The sequence below is a fragment of the Schistocerca piceifrons genome, chromosome 11 (genome assembly GCF_021461385.2).
Source record: "Schistocerca piceifrons isolate TAMUIC-IGC-003096 chromosome 11, iqSchPice1.1, whole genome shotgun sequence".
NCBI classification, from domain to species: Eukaryota; Metazoa; Arthropoda; class Insecta; order Orthoptera; family Acrididae; genus Schistocerca; species Schistocerca piceifrons.
Window position 1 is genome coordinate 101,959,837 of NC_060148.1, and position 14,317 is coordinate 101,974,153.

The 14,317-nt window shown below is 45.0% G+C and overlaps 1 protein-coding gene across 1 annotated transcript in view; it reads right to left on the reverse strand.

The window, feature by feature from the left end:
* LOC124720047 (serine/threonine-protein phosphatase 6 regulatory ankyrin repeat subunit B-like) overlaps nt 1-401 on the reverse strand; it is a 59,750-nt gene extending 59,349 nt beyond the window's left edge. The window contains exon 1 of the mRNA XM_047245305.1: nt 277-401. The gene's annotated coding sequence lies outside the window, so the exon portion shown is untranslated. The remainder of the gene's footprint in view (nt 1-276) is intronic.
* Between the last annotated feature and the right edge of the window lie 13,916 nt (nt 402-14,317).

A 14,317-nucleotide genomic window follows, 5' to 3' on the forward strand; every position in this document is an offset into this window, starting at 1 on the left:
GTTGGCGATTCCGACTTAAATTGGTGGCTGAAGTTTTATACTGACAATAAACTTTGATTCATAAAACTGACCACTTAACGAATTAGCAACCGTAATAAAACAAGGAATCGTCAATTATCGGCCACACTCGTAAGGCAACGGAACCAGGGCAGTTAGATGGACTTGCAGTACCTGATATCCCGAACCCACGTCCAAGTGGTTTAAGGAATGACTAGCGAAAATCAAAGAGGCTACACGGAGCAATGACATTCTAAAGTTCTACAACAAATGGCTCACCATTTAAAGTTAGTCCAGGAGATCGCCGTTAACTTGCACGCCAGGGTAAATCCCCGCGCTCTGCTCAGGATTCCAGACAGACCCGGCTCTCAAGCAGAGCCTGTGTTGGCCGGTGACTGCTTCTCCATTCCAGCTGCGCTCGCCGCCAGACCCGGGCGCCCGAGTGTCAGCACGGTGCGTCCCCGCAGTACACGCAGCGCCGGCCGGCTGCTCGCGGCGCCCCGCGCGCTGCCTCCTTCCCCCTGTCGCTGCCGCCTCTCCTCCAGAGCCGCGGCCGTCCTAACTAGAGGGCGCTGGCCAACCTGGACGCCGCAAAGTGCGTTACTTCGACAGGGAAACTGTCCTGCCAAGAGCATCGCAGGCAGGAAATCACGGCTCAGTAACGGCAACACCTGGATACCGAGATTGTACGAAAGTACACACGGTGGTCCACGTTCACGGTAACCTGAATGAACGGGCCTGAGTGACGGTACACGAAACACCGCGAAAGCTGACTGAGCCGCTTCCAGCGTGAACTGCAGCCTCCACACGTACCGGGCAGAACGCCTCGTTAGCTCTCCGGTGCACTCAGGGCCTCGCGTCATCTGACGAGGGAGCAGACCTGTGATACGTCGGGCCAAACGGCACACCTCCAGCCGGCTACCGCCCTGTTCCTGTTCTGTCTGGCACAGCTGAAGACCTGCAGTCTCGTGTGCTGCTGTCTACTAGCGCTAAATGGCCATTGTATACGGTTCTCTTCGCAAAGTTCACTCGCAAACTTGTCGAAATGGCCAGACACACAGTGACAGCAGCAATTAATAATAGGTTTGATGCCTGCTGTCATTAACGAGGTGTGACACTCGTCTTGCTTCTTACGATCACTGTCCCCACGTCGCATTACATGGAGGTGAACGTTAAGACACGTTGGGCAGTCCGCTTTGGTATACACTCAAATCAGCCACCTTTATTCAAGTTGTAGTCCTTCCTCATACTTCCCTTGATTGTTTCTGATGAGGTCGTCAGTCTTTTAATTTCTGTATAACTACAGCAATCTATATCCATTTCAACGTACTTACTTTATTGAAGCCTCTGTCTCCTTCCACAACTCTTACCACCATTGACCACGTATCTTTCCACAATGAAATCGACAATTCATTATTGTATCAAGACGTCTCCTATCAACCAGCTTCTTCCTTTACTCAAGTTGCGTCATAAATTTCCTTTCCCTCAATTCCGTTAAGTACTTCGTCACCTAATCAAATGAAAGTATATGGTTCCAGAGATCTCTTCAAGTCTGAAACATCTGTGTACAATATATATATATATATATATATATATATATATATATATATATATATATATATATGTGTGTGTGTGTGTGTGTGTGTGTTTGTGTGTGTGTGTGTGTGTGTGTGTGTGTGTGTATGTAGACTGGAGCGAGAAATGAAAATTCATACCAAGGCCGGGATCTGAACCTGCCTGGCCTGCACACTAGGCAGATGTGCTGGTTAGTACGGCGCCCTGCTACAGTGGGTTTGCAGAACAGTGTGCACTACCCTTGCATGCCTCAATGTTCAATTAAAGTTCCCATTCCTACCAAACGGCCTCAGGTGTGAATATGGATTTGGTTTGGGGAGGGAGGTGCTCTAGGACAGTCTGTGGAGTTGTGCAAAGCCATTGTGCCAGCGTGGCGTAGTGGTTACTGCTTCTCCGTAGTGCGCAGGATCCTCATTTCAAATCCCAGCCTTGGTACAAATTTTTGTCTGTCTCTTCTATCTTCTTCATTTGTTATTCAGTCCATCGTACCTTCAACATTTTTTAAAATAGAACCATGCTGTAAAACCTTATATTCACTTCTTGTCTGATCTGCTAATAATCCACGATTTACTGCCAAACAAATATATACATGTCATACTCCCTAACACTTAAACTGATATTACACCTTAACAAACACTTCTTCTTCAGTATAGCTATCCTTGCTATTGTCACCCTACACTGAATATCCTCTGCACTACAGTCTTCATCAGTTATTTTGCTGTCCAAACAGTATAAGACATCTACTACTTTTAGTGTCTCATTTCCTAATCGAATTACCATGGCACTGCCTCATGTAATTCTGCCACACTTAATTGTCGTTGATTACTAATCTCGATGTTCGTCCTATAATATATCAAGTCGCTATCCATTTATTCCAAGTGCTGTTCCAAGTCCTTCGCAAGCCTTATAACATTAGGATGTCGTAACCATACCTAAATGTTTTTATTTTTTTACCCTGAACTTTAATTACCTTCCAAAATATCTCCTGATTTTACTTCAAAGCTTGCTCCACGTACAGACTCAATAGAAGCGGCGATTGTTTACAATCCCGTCTCTCTCCATTCTCGACACTTATAACCACCTTCTTGTTTCTGTACTTAATGTGAATAACCTTTCACTACGTACAGTATCTGATCAAAACTATCCAGACACCCGGTTCATAATGACTTACAAGTTCGCGGCGCCCTCCATCGGTAATGCTGGAATTCCTTTTGGTGTTGGCCCCCCCTTAGCCTTGATGACAGCTTACACTTTCGCGGGCATACCTTCAGTTACGTGCTAGAAGGTTTCTTGGGGAACAGCAGTTCATCCTTCACAGAGTGCTGCACCGAGGAGAGGGGTCGAAATCGATCGCTGAGGCCTCGTACGAAGTCGGCGTTCCAAAACATCTCGACGGTGTTCTAAAGGATTCAGGACAGGGCTATGTGCAAGCCAGTTCATCCCGGTTCTTGTCGTGTAACCAATCCGCCACAGGCCGTCAATTATGAACGGCTACTCGATCTTGTTCAAGGATGCAATCATCATCCCGAATTGGTCTTCAACAGTGGGAAGCAAGACGGTGCTTAAAACATCAATTTAGTCCTGTGCTGTGATAGTGCCACGCAAAACAACTAGGGGTGCAAGCCCCCTCCAAGAAAAACACCACCACTCCGCAACACCACCACACTACACATGCTGGCAGATGTCGTTCACTGGGCATTCGCCATTCCCACACCCTGCCATCGGATCGTCACATTGTGTACGGTGATTCGTCACTCCACACAGCGTTTTCCCACTATTCAATGTTTATGCTCCTTAAACCAAGCTAGGCGTCATTAGTCATTTACTGGCGTGATGTGTGTCTTACGAGCAGCCGCTCGACCCTGAAATCCAAGTTTTCTCACCTCCCGGCTAACTGTCATAGTACTTGAAGTGGATCCTGATGCAGTTTGGAATCCCTGTGTGATGGCCTGGATAGATGTCTGCCTATTACACATTACGACCCTCTTAAACTGTCGTCAGTCTTTGTAACTCAACAGACGAGGTCCCTTCACGTTTCCACTTCAGTATCACATGGGAAACAATGGACCTAGGGATGTTTAGGTGTGTGGAAATCTCGAGTACAGACGTGTGACACAAGTGACACGCTATCACCTGACCACATTCGAAGTTCGTAAGTTCCACGGAGCTCCCCAGTCTGCTCTCTCACGATGTCTAATGACTATTGAGGTCGAAGGTATGGAGTACCTGGCAGTAGCACAATGCACTTAATATGAAAAACGCACGTTTTTGGGGACGTCCGGATATGTTGGATCACAGAGTGTATATTTCATCTCAGTGTCTTTGAGAACTCGAAGCGGTATTTCAATCAACATTGTCAAAAAATTTCCTTAAATCTGCAAACGCTATAACAAAATGTTAGCCTTTCTGTTCTAGAGAAAGTTGCAGGGTAAGTGCAGCCTGGTGTATGCCTGCATTTCCTTGGAGCATATGCTTATCTCTCCTGACATGGGTTTTTTGTCACTTTTTCCATTCTTCCGTAAATAGTTCGTCTGAACATATGGCGACTGTACCTCACTAAATTTGTGGGTCTGTAGAAATTTCACTTGTGAGCATCTGCATTATGTGAAATAGGAACTCTGACATCCTTCCAGTGGTCTGAGGATATTTCACCTGGGTCTGTCAACACTGATATTGACTGTTGATGACTGGAAACATGTTGACTGGTCGGAAGAGTCACGTTTGAAATTGTATCTAGCTTCTAGACGCCGCCTCATGAATCCATGGGGCCTGCATGTCAGCGGAGGTCTGTTCACTGTTCTATAATGGTGTGGGGCGTGTGCTGTTGGAGTGATATGGGACTCCTGATATGTATAGATACGACTCTGACAAGTGACACGTATGTAAGCATCTTGTATGATCACCTGCATTCATTTCTGTCCATTGTGCATTCTGACGCACTTGGACATTTCTGGCAGGACAATGCGACACCAGCACATGTCCAGAATTGCTACAGAGTGGCTGCAGGAACACTCTTCTGAGTTTAAACACTTCCGCTGGCCACAAAACTCCCCAGACATGAACATTACTGAGCATATGTGGGATGCCTTGCAGTGTGCTGTTCAGAAAAACTTTCCACCCGTTCGTACCCTTACGGATTTATGGACAGCTCTGCCGGATTCATGGGGTCAGTTCCCTCTAGCACTACTTCAGACAATAGTGGAGTCCATGACACGTCGAGTTGTGGCACTTCTGCGTGTTCACTGGGGCCCTCTATGAAAATAGGTAGGAGTACCAGTATCTTCAGCTCCTAGAGGATATATGATGCAATTAAGACTTTTTGTAATTTTGCAATAAATGCTGTAGATATGGTAATCTTAATAGCTGATCTTCCCAAAACCCATATATATTTTCAATTAATATGAGAAAAATAAATATAATATATCATATTTGAGTAAAATAAATTATCTGAAATGAATGGACTTAATAGAATGAGAGAGATGAAATGTAACAACGTGAAATCATACCAGTGCAATGAACACATCATCAGACATTAAGATACAATTATTTTTGAAGGTTTGGTGGAACTCCTTTCGTCGTAGAATGACAGTCGAATTATTTCGTTGTGGTTTCGCAGCTTGCTTGAAACCACTGGCCAGCTGCACTGATGAGTGACTGTCCACCAGGAAAACACTCAGGCGCTCCCTGGACTCGTCGCGGGTCAACAGCGTAGGGGTCGCCAGCGATAGCGCTGGCCTCGTCTTCACCAGAGCGTGCCGTTTTGCGACCAGATAACACGAAGTAAAGGAGAGTTTATTTCTTGTTGCCGTTCTAATGAAAATTCGAATGGAAAAAACCAAAAGAACAGCTTTAAAACAAGAACAAGTGGAGCAACGAAGTAAATGAAAAAAGCACAAGTCATGACATTTTCCAAGAATTAAATCAGAAGCAATCGTTGCTGACGTCAAGCTGCTGTTGAGTTATGGAACACGTTACAGGCTCGCGTATCACATACTCTCCTTGAGTGTCACAGCGCTGTAGACATCGGCGGCCAGCTTCATTCCTCCTAGTTTACTGACTTCAGGAAGTCACTTGGGACAGTGCCGGCTCTCCGTTTGCTGAGGAAACAAGACGTCGCCGGTCAGGGGACCAGGCTCAAGCCTTCCCTGCGGCCACAATTCAGCACGCTGCTCTTAAAGGAACTACATCGTCAAGTGGAAAGGTGATTTCATTCGCATCAGAAGGACGTGTCAAAGGACCGATACTGTTAACATTACATACCGGGTGTTTGCGTAAGGCCGAACAAAAATTCAACAGGACATAGAGATTGCTCCACTGAACAATTTGAGGTATGGAAGCTGGGGTCTGAAAAACCAGCTTAACAAGATATGGGAGTATACTCGTCCACCGTTCTGTCTAGTGTTACTGTTTTCCAGCTTATTTACAACTAACACGTGTAGAAGTTTACTGTTGGCCCTATGAATTTTACTGTAGGCACGACACACGCTGGAAAAAGACGTTCACTTCGCATTCGATATACCACACCCTTCCATCGGATTGCCAAACTGTGTACTGTGATTCGTCACTCCACACAGCGTTTTTCCATTGTTCAATCGTCGAGTGTTTACGCTCCTTACAGGAAGCGAATCGTCGTTTGGTATTTACCGGCGTGATGTGTGGCTAATGAGCAGCCGTTCGACCACAAAATCCAAGTTTCAGTCACCTCTCACATACCTGTCGTAGTACTTTCAGTCGATCTTGATGCAGTTTGGAATTCCTGTGTGGTGGTCTGGATGAATGTCTGACTATTACCCATTACGACCCTCTTCAACTGTTGGCGCTCTCTGTCAGTCAAAAGGTCGGCCTGTACGCTCTTCTGCTGTACGTCTCCCTCCTCGTTTCCACTTCACTATCAAATCCGCAACAGTGGACCTAGGGATGTTTAGGTATGGGGAAATCTAGGGTACAGACGTATGACACAAGTGATACCCCAATCACCTGACCACATTCGTAGTCTGTGAGTTCTGCAGAGCGCCCCATTCTGCTCTCTCACGATGGTTAATGACTACTGTGGTCGCTGGTATGGAGGACCTGGTAGTACGTTGCAGCACAATGTACCTAATACCAAAAACGTATGTTTTTGCTGGTGTCCGGGTACTTTTGATCACATTGCGAATTTTTTTTCTCTTCCTTTTCCTACACTCGAATACCAGTCCTCTACCAATATTAAATTTTGCTCTGCGTTAACTTATGAATAATTTCTATTGTTTCATATTAAATTGTTTCATTTTATGTATCATTTGCGAAGTTGGTTGACGTATAAAACTTGTACTGCTCTGGTTGGTTTTAGCTTCCTGTTTATCTTCGCCATGATAATGCATTCTCTGCGCTGTTTACAGTGCGTTAGCCACGTTTCCGTTTTCTTCTTCATTGTTAGACTTGCCTCTACATTACCCCATTTGACTTTGTATTGGTAAACCTATATTGACTTCCCCAGAAGTCCTATCCTTCGTGTTATGTGTCGACAGAAGTGCCGACACAGTGTTATTTAGACGGGCCGAATAGGCACGCTATAATCTCACCCAGAATATCGTGAAGTCTGAAACAGGATGCTCAATGAATGCTAATAAGAAAAGAACGTAATGTCGGTTTACTTAACTTTATTATCCTTGTGGTATACTTCGTTTATGGTGAATACAAGTAAGACTCTCTCCAGATATGGTTAACTGCGCCTTGCTAGGTCGTAGCTATGGACTTAGCTGAAGGCTATTCTAACTGTCTCTCGGCAAATGAGAGGAAGGCTTCGTACGTCTAGTCGCTAGCAATGTCGTCCGTACAACTGGGCGAGTGCTAGTCCGTCTTTCTAGACCTGCCATGTGGTGGCGCTAGGTCTGCAAGTACTGACAGTGGCGACACGCGGGTCCGACACGTACTAATGGACCGCGGCCGATTTAAGCTACCACCTAGCAAGTGTGGTGTCTGGCGGTGACACCACACTTCGTCCTACCACACTTCACTACTCCCACTGCATATAAACTGAACCTGTTCATTTTCTTTTTAAATTCTCTAACCAACTTAAACGGCTAACATATTCCCCTCTGTGACCTCTAGAACGCCAGTTTCGTTTTTTTTTTTTTTCTGTTGATGACATCCTCCCGAGTTTCCCCCGCCCAGAGACCCTCATGGAGGACTACCACACCTCCATAACATTTTACCCGACAGTGTGCCCTCATTATTTAACTATACAGCAAAGCTGCAGGCGCCGCGCGGGATTAGCCCAGCGGTCTAAAGGCGCTGCAGTCATGGACTGTGCAGCTGGTACCAGTTGAGGTTCGAGTCCTCCATCGAGCATGGATGTGTGTCTGTGTGTGTGTGTGTGTGTGTGTGTCTTTGTCCTTAGGATAATATAGGTTACATAGTGTGCAAGCTTAGGGACTGATGACTTTAGCAGTTAAGTCCCATAAGATTTCACACACATTTCAACAAAGCTGCAGGCGCTCAGAAAAGAGAAGACAACTAGTAATATTTTGTTAATAGCTTTTCTTCCTGATCCTGCAGCGTCAAAAGACGACAAAATATTTAATGAAGTATGTATGTATTCTCCACACATCTATGTTCCTTCGACACACAATAGGGATTCTTATAAACTAAAACTGTACTCCGTCTGAACAGGCCATGAAGGTCCAATTGTAACGACCGGCCGCTGTGTCACCGTAAGCCTACATGCGTCACTGAATACGGATATGGAGGGGAATGTGGTCAGCACACAGCTCTCCCGACCGTATGTCAGTTTACGAGACCGGAGCCGCTACTTCTCAGTCAAGTAGCTCCTCAGTTTGCCTCACAAGGCCTGAGTGCAGCCCCCTTGGCCACACCAATCAGCCGATCGTATGGTCACCTATCCAAGTGCTAGCCCAGCCCGGCAGTGCTCAACTTCAGCGATCTGACGGGAACCGGTGTTACCACTGCGGCGAGGCCGTTGGCACTAGGGTTTATTGCAGGTCGTTGTTAAGTTCAGCTCTACAGCCTGCCCACTGAATTAGATACGACCCTCTCTCCCTGATGCAAGAGACATTAAACCTCAGTTTGGGCAATGCTTATTATGGCTAACTTGTTTTAGCTGAAAAGTATATTCGATGCACAGTAGCCATGTTCTCGCTTGCCCAGATGGCAAGGCAACTTCTGCTTCGGTATATTGACTACCTTCCTCTAAAATCGCTACTCCAGGAAGAACAGCAATTAACAAAATAGTTGTTGACGGTATGCAATATGACAAGGAACACACATAATTAACTCTGTAAGTGACATAAGGTATGGACCTTGGAGAGGCTGCTACACCGCGCGGTCTCAGGGGTCTAGTCACGGTCCGCGCGGCTCCCCCGTCGGAGGTTCGAATCCTCCCTCGAGCATGGGTGGGTGTGTTGTCCATAGCGTAAGTCAGTTTAAGTTAGGTTAAGTAGTGTGTAAAATTAGGGACCGATGTCATCAGCAGTTTGATTCCAAAGGAACTTGCCACCACCCCATCACCTTAAAACTCTGAACAAAGGTGAAGCCAAAACGAAAATCAGAATTTAATATAACTCCTTAGATAGTTTAACAAATTCGGTATTGTTGTTATTGTTGTGATCTTCGGTCCAGTGACTGGGTTGATGTGGCTCTCCGTGACACTCTCTCCTGTACAAGCTTCTTCATCTCCTAGTACCTACAGCAACCCACAGCCTTCTGAATCAGCTTAGTGTATTTATCTCATGGTCTCCCTCTACGATTTTTACCCTCCACTCTTCCATCAAATACTAAATTCATGATCCCTTCATGGCTCAGAACATGGCCTACCAACCGATCACTTCTGCTAGTCAACTTATGGAACAAATTACTCTTCTCTCCTATTCTATTCAGTATCTCCTCATTAGTTACGTGATCTATCCATCTAATCTTCAGCATTCTTCTGTAGCACCATATTTTGAAAGCTTCTATTCTCTGCTTGTCCAAACTATTTTTCGTCCATGTTTCACTTCCATACATAGCTACACTCCATACAACTACTTTCAGAAAAGGCTTCACGAGACTAATTCTATACTCGATGTTAACAAATTTCTCCTCTTCAGAAACGCTTTCCTTGCTATTGAAAGTCTAGATTTTATATCCTCTTTGCTTGGGCCATCATCAGTTATTTTGCCTCCATAATAGAAAAACTCATGGACTACTTTAAATGGTTCAAATGGCTGTGAGCACTATAGGACTTATCTTCTGTGATCACCAGTCCCCTAGAACGTAGAACTACTTAAACCTAACTAACCTAAGGACATCACACACATCCATGCCCGAGGGAGGATTCGAACCTGCGACCGTAGCGGTCATTCCAGACTGAAGCGCCTAGAACCGCACGGCCACACCGACCGGCGGACTACTTTAAGTGTCTCATTTCCTAATATAATTCCCTCACCATCACCTGATTTAATTCGACTACATTCCGTTACCTTCGTTTTGCTATTGTTGATACTCAGTTTATATCCTCCTTTCAAGACACTGTCCATTTCGTTCAGCTGCTCTTCCTGTTACTATGCTGTCTCTGACAGAACTACAATGTCATCGGCGAACCTCAATGTCTTTATTGCTTCTCCATGGATTTTAATTCCTACTCCGAATTTTTCTTTCGTTTGCTTTACTGCTTGCTCGCTATACATACTGAATAACGTAATATTCCATATAAATGTCGTGTGGCTAGGGCCTTCCGTCGGGTAGACCGTTCGCCGGATGCTGGTCTTTCGAGATGACGCCACTTCGGCGACCTGCGAGTCGATGGGGATGAAATATGGATGATTAGGACAACACAAAACCCAGTCCCCGAGCGGAGAAAAATCTCCAACTCCACCGGGAATCGAACCCGGGCCTTTCGTATTGCCCTTTTTCCGTGCCGATCACTGAGCTACAGGGGGCAGACATAATATTCGGTAAAATCACATTCGATGTTATAAAATAGATTTCCATAAATGCTGTTTTCTTTATGATTCTTAGAAAACATAGTAACTAAGCACCGATTCACAGGAGGACAGGCAAGCGGTGGTGGTGGTAGGTTCCTATGGGACCAAACTGCTGGGGTCAATGGTCCCTAGGCTTACGCACTACTTAACCTAACTTAAAGTAAGTTACGCTAAGAAAAACACACCCACGCCCATGAGAGGGCTCGAACCTCCGACGGGGGTAACCGCCCGAACCGTAGAAACGCGCCCCCGTTGACCGCGCAGCTACCCCACGCAGCCACAACTAGGTGGTGAAACATTGGAACCTCAAGCAGTGCTGCGCTAGTATGTGCGTGGGACTCTGCGGCACAGTTTTTGTGCCCGCAGTTCGCAACAGGAGAGGAACATAACACTGAGTAACCTACACCTGAATCATACATCGAAAGAGGCTTTCAAACTGTTCTACTATAAAGAAGCTGGTTTAACGCTGGACTACTGAATTTCTTTTCTGTGAATACAACAAATAAACAGCTTAAGCAAAATTTAGGAGCTTTTTGGTGTGCCTGCAGGAGTGTAAAATCTAACACAGAATGAGCCAAATACTTCTGTTTCAGAGATGCTCACGCATAAATTACAGAAAGGGATATGTGAATCGAATTTTGCCTTAGTTTTTCTTGTAGTCTTCCCAATACTTCGCTAGGTCACAGCTGTAGCTGAAGTCGAACAAAGATTTTTTTTAAAGGTAATGAACATTCTCAGAGCTACGACGGAGCTGCAGTTATTATCGGTTATTTGTGTGGACACGTTTTCTAATGCAATGTTGGGTCACCGTTTCGCTCATCATCTGAATTCATTGCTGTTGCTAGTCTTGTCAGAGGTAAGTGCAGTAATAGTTTCCTCACTTTAAATGGTCTAGTTCCTTCCATTCCACCTGAACCTAATTCACTTGAGCTCTATAGGAGAAATTAAACAAACGAATGCCTTGAGCATGAGCCGTGTGGTGCAGTACAGCATATCGTTTGGTGAAATCCTCATATTGCAGACGGTTAGCTTCACTTTTCAACGACAATATAGCTCTAGATAAGTAGAACGATGAAGCCTGTAATTCTGCTCATGGATTTGAAATCACGACTGAAGATATTAGTTTCCCTCATTCGACATACTTTCGCAGATATTTTCCCTCTCACTAAAACCGTACTGTTATATTGTATGGTCGAGTTTATCACACTGGCAAAAGTGTAACACCAATTGGTGCGTTCCAAGCTGTGTTCAAAACCAAATGTGCATTTCACGGCCAATGTACGGACGAAACAGCAACTATACATCCTAGGCCTGATGCTGCCGTATATCTAGAAGCAAACATAATTTTGATCAATGTAAGCAGTAATAACTGAAGCTTGTACAAAATCGCTTTAAGATTTCTTTGGACGATTTTTCTGCACTTGATTTTATTTTTCCTTTTTTTCGTTCGCTGCTGTTTAGGATCACAACGGTGGTTGCGCATATTTCCGGAGAAATGCTGGTTATTTGTTGGATATCATTGTCAAATGGACTCCAGGCAACTTTGCTGTGCTGTGCAGTGTCTCTGGTCGCGCCCCGTCGCACTTTCCAACTCTGAGCACAAAATGAGCAGCTACTGGTGGGGTAAGCAATAGAGACACGCTCCAGCTGAGAAGTGTGTGCTGCAGTTCGATTTCTTTATGCTGAGGAATTCCGCCTGATCTCATGCGGCCCATGTAACACAGCCGTCAAGTATGATAGCAGAGAGTGGCAGTCATGCGAGATCTTTGAAGCAGGATGTCCATGATTCAGGCGGTCAGGGAAGGAAGCGAATGACAGCCGATGTCCTTGTTCACTGGTTGGATAAGGCGATTTGAGAAAATCGACCTTAAGGGGCAGCCCAGAAGAAGCGAAGAGGAACCCTGCCATTGGGCAGTGTCCCTCTTCATGACAATGCTCAGCAGCTCACTTCAGATGCTATAAAGACGCTCGTGCAGTCTGAGATAGGAAGTGTTTGGTCTCCCACTATAACAGCGTCGATTTTACTTTATCACTAACGGTAGCGTGAAGCTGTGTCGGATGCTTCCCTGAAGTCAAGGAAAAGGTCACAAACATGGCCACCAGTGTATACACCGTAGTGGGCCTCATGGAAGAACACAGCGAGCTGAGTGTCCCAAGATCTCTATACATGGAATCCATGCTGATTTTTATACAGTAGGCTTCCGTGAGCGTAGTTCATATTCTGTAATTCTTGGTTGATGTCAACGATACAGGCGTATTATTATTTACCTCGGTCTTATGAACCTTCTTCGAAATGAAAATGACCTGGGCTTCCTTTCAGTCGCTAGCTACGCTTGGTTGCTCCATGCGACCTACGATAAACAGGTCCTTCTTGTTCAGGATTCAGCGCTGTTCTTCATCTTCCTGCCATTGGAATTTTCAACGCCACTGACAGTAAGAACACTCGTTTTCTTCGTGTTATCTTCAAAAGATAACGTGAGGTGACATAACCTTCAGATTGCCAGCTCTGATCCATCGAACAAAAGGAAGGACAAGAATAGAACAAAAACCAGAACATGATTCACACACCCTACCTATGACAACGCCGTTTGAAAAAAATCAAGGCTAATAGCCTCATAAAACTCGTTAATTCACATGACTATGAACGACCTAATGTGAGAGCCGGTCGGGGTGGCCGAGTGGTTCTAGGTGCTACAGTCTGCAGCCGCACGACCGCTACGGTCGCAGGTTCGAATCCTGCCTCGGGCATGGATGTGTGTGATGTCCTTCGGTTAGTTAGGTTTAAGTAGTTCTAAGTTCTAGGGGACTGATGACCTCAGATATTAAGTCCCATAGTGTTCAAAGCCATTTGAACCATTTGAACCTAACGTGAAAAATATCAACATACACTGCACGCACCTGAGGACGGCTCGACGAGAATAGTTCAGGCCCGGATTTGGGGGGGGGGGGGGGGCAGGGGGCAGACAGGAGTGCCTGCCCAGAGCGGCAATTTCACAGGGCGCCAAGTTCATATTCTTGAAGAAAGAAACCTTGTTTCACATGTCGCCTGAGCGTCCATTGCATGTTGTCTATTTTAAGTTGGTATCTGAAAGAATGATAAGTTGTTTTCGCATGTATACATAGTGTAAGTGATATCTCTACCAGGGAATTCCCTCGCGTCTAGAAATAAACACAGAGAACGGTGCTATACGAGCTGGGCCGAATAAACCCGAATGGGTGAATGCTATTTGCATTTTGTTTATGTGGTTGATTGGCAGTGCGAATTATCAGCGTTATTTTATTAGTTAAATCCATAAATTCAGACTGTCAGAGTGGAAATAACTGGTAAGACGGATTACATATTATATTTCTGCGCTTATCCAATAAAAGGAAATTTAGACAGAAAATTTTTGCCAGATCGCTACATTACCAGTTGCACACTCCCCGGTTAGCAGTCGCATTAAGGTCTGCTCTCGGTAGAGAGCGGAAAACGAGTCGTACGAATACGTAATGACGCCTGAACGGGGAACAAACGCGCGATAATTGAACCTGTGGGTCTGGCAGGGTTACTGAAATTAACCAGAGAATAAGCTTTCACAATGGAAGGAATACTTACAGAATTTTTGATGAAAAGATTCTTGTTAGAACGAGGAAGGAGTGGAAACGGTGACACCACACAAATTGTGTGGTAGAATATGACGACTGCAAATATATATATATATATATATATATATATATATATATATATATATAAAAGATTTGGTACTACTATTTTTCGATCTCATGAACGAAACATGATACTATTT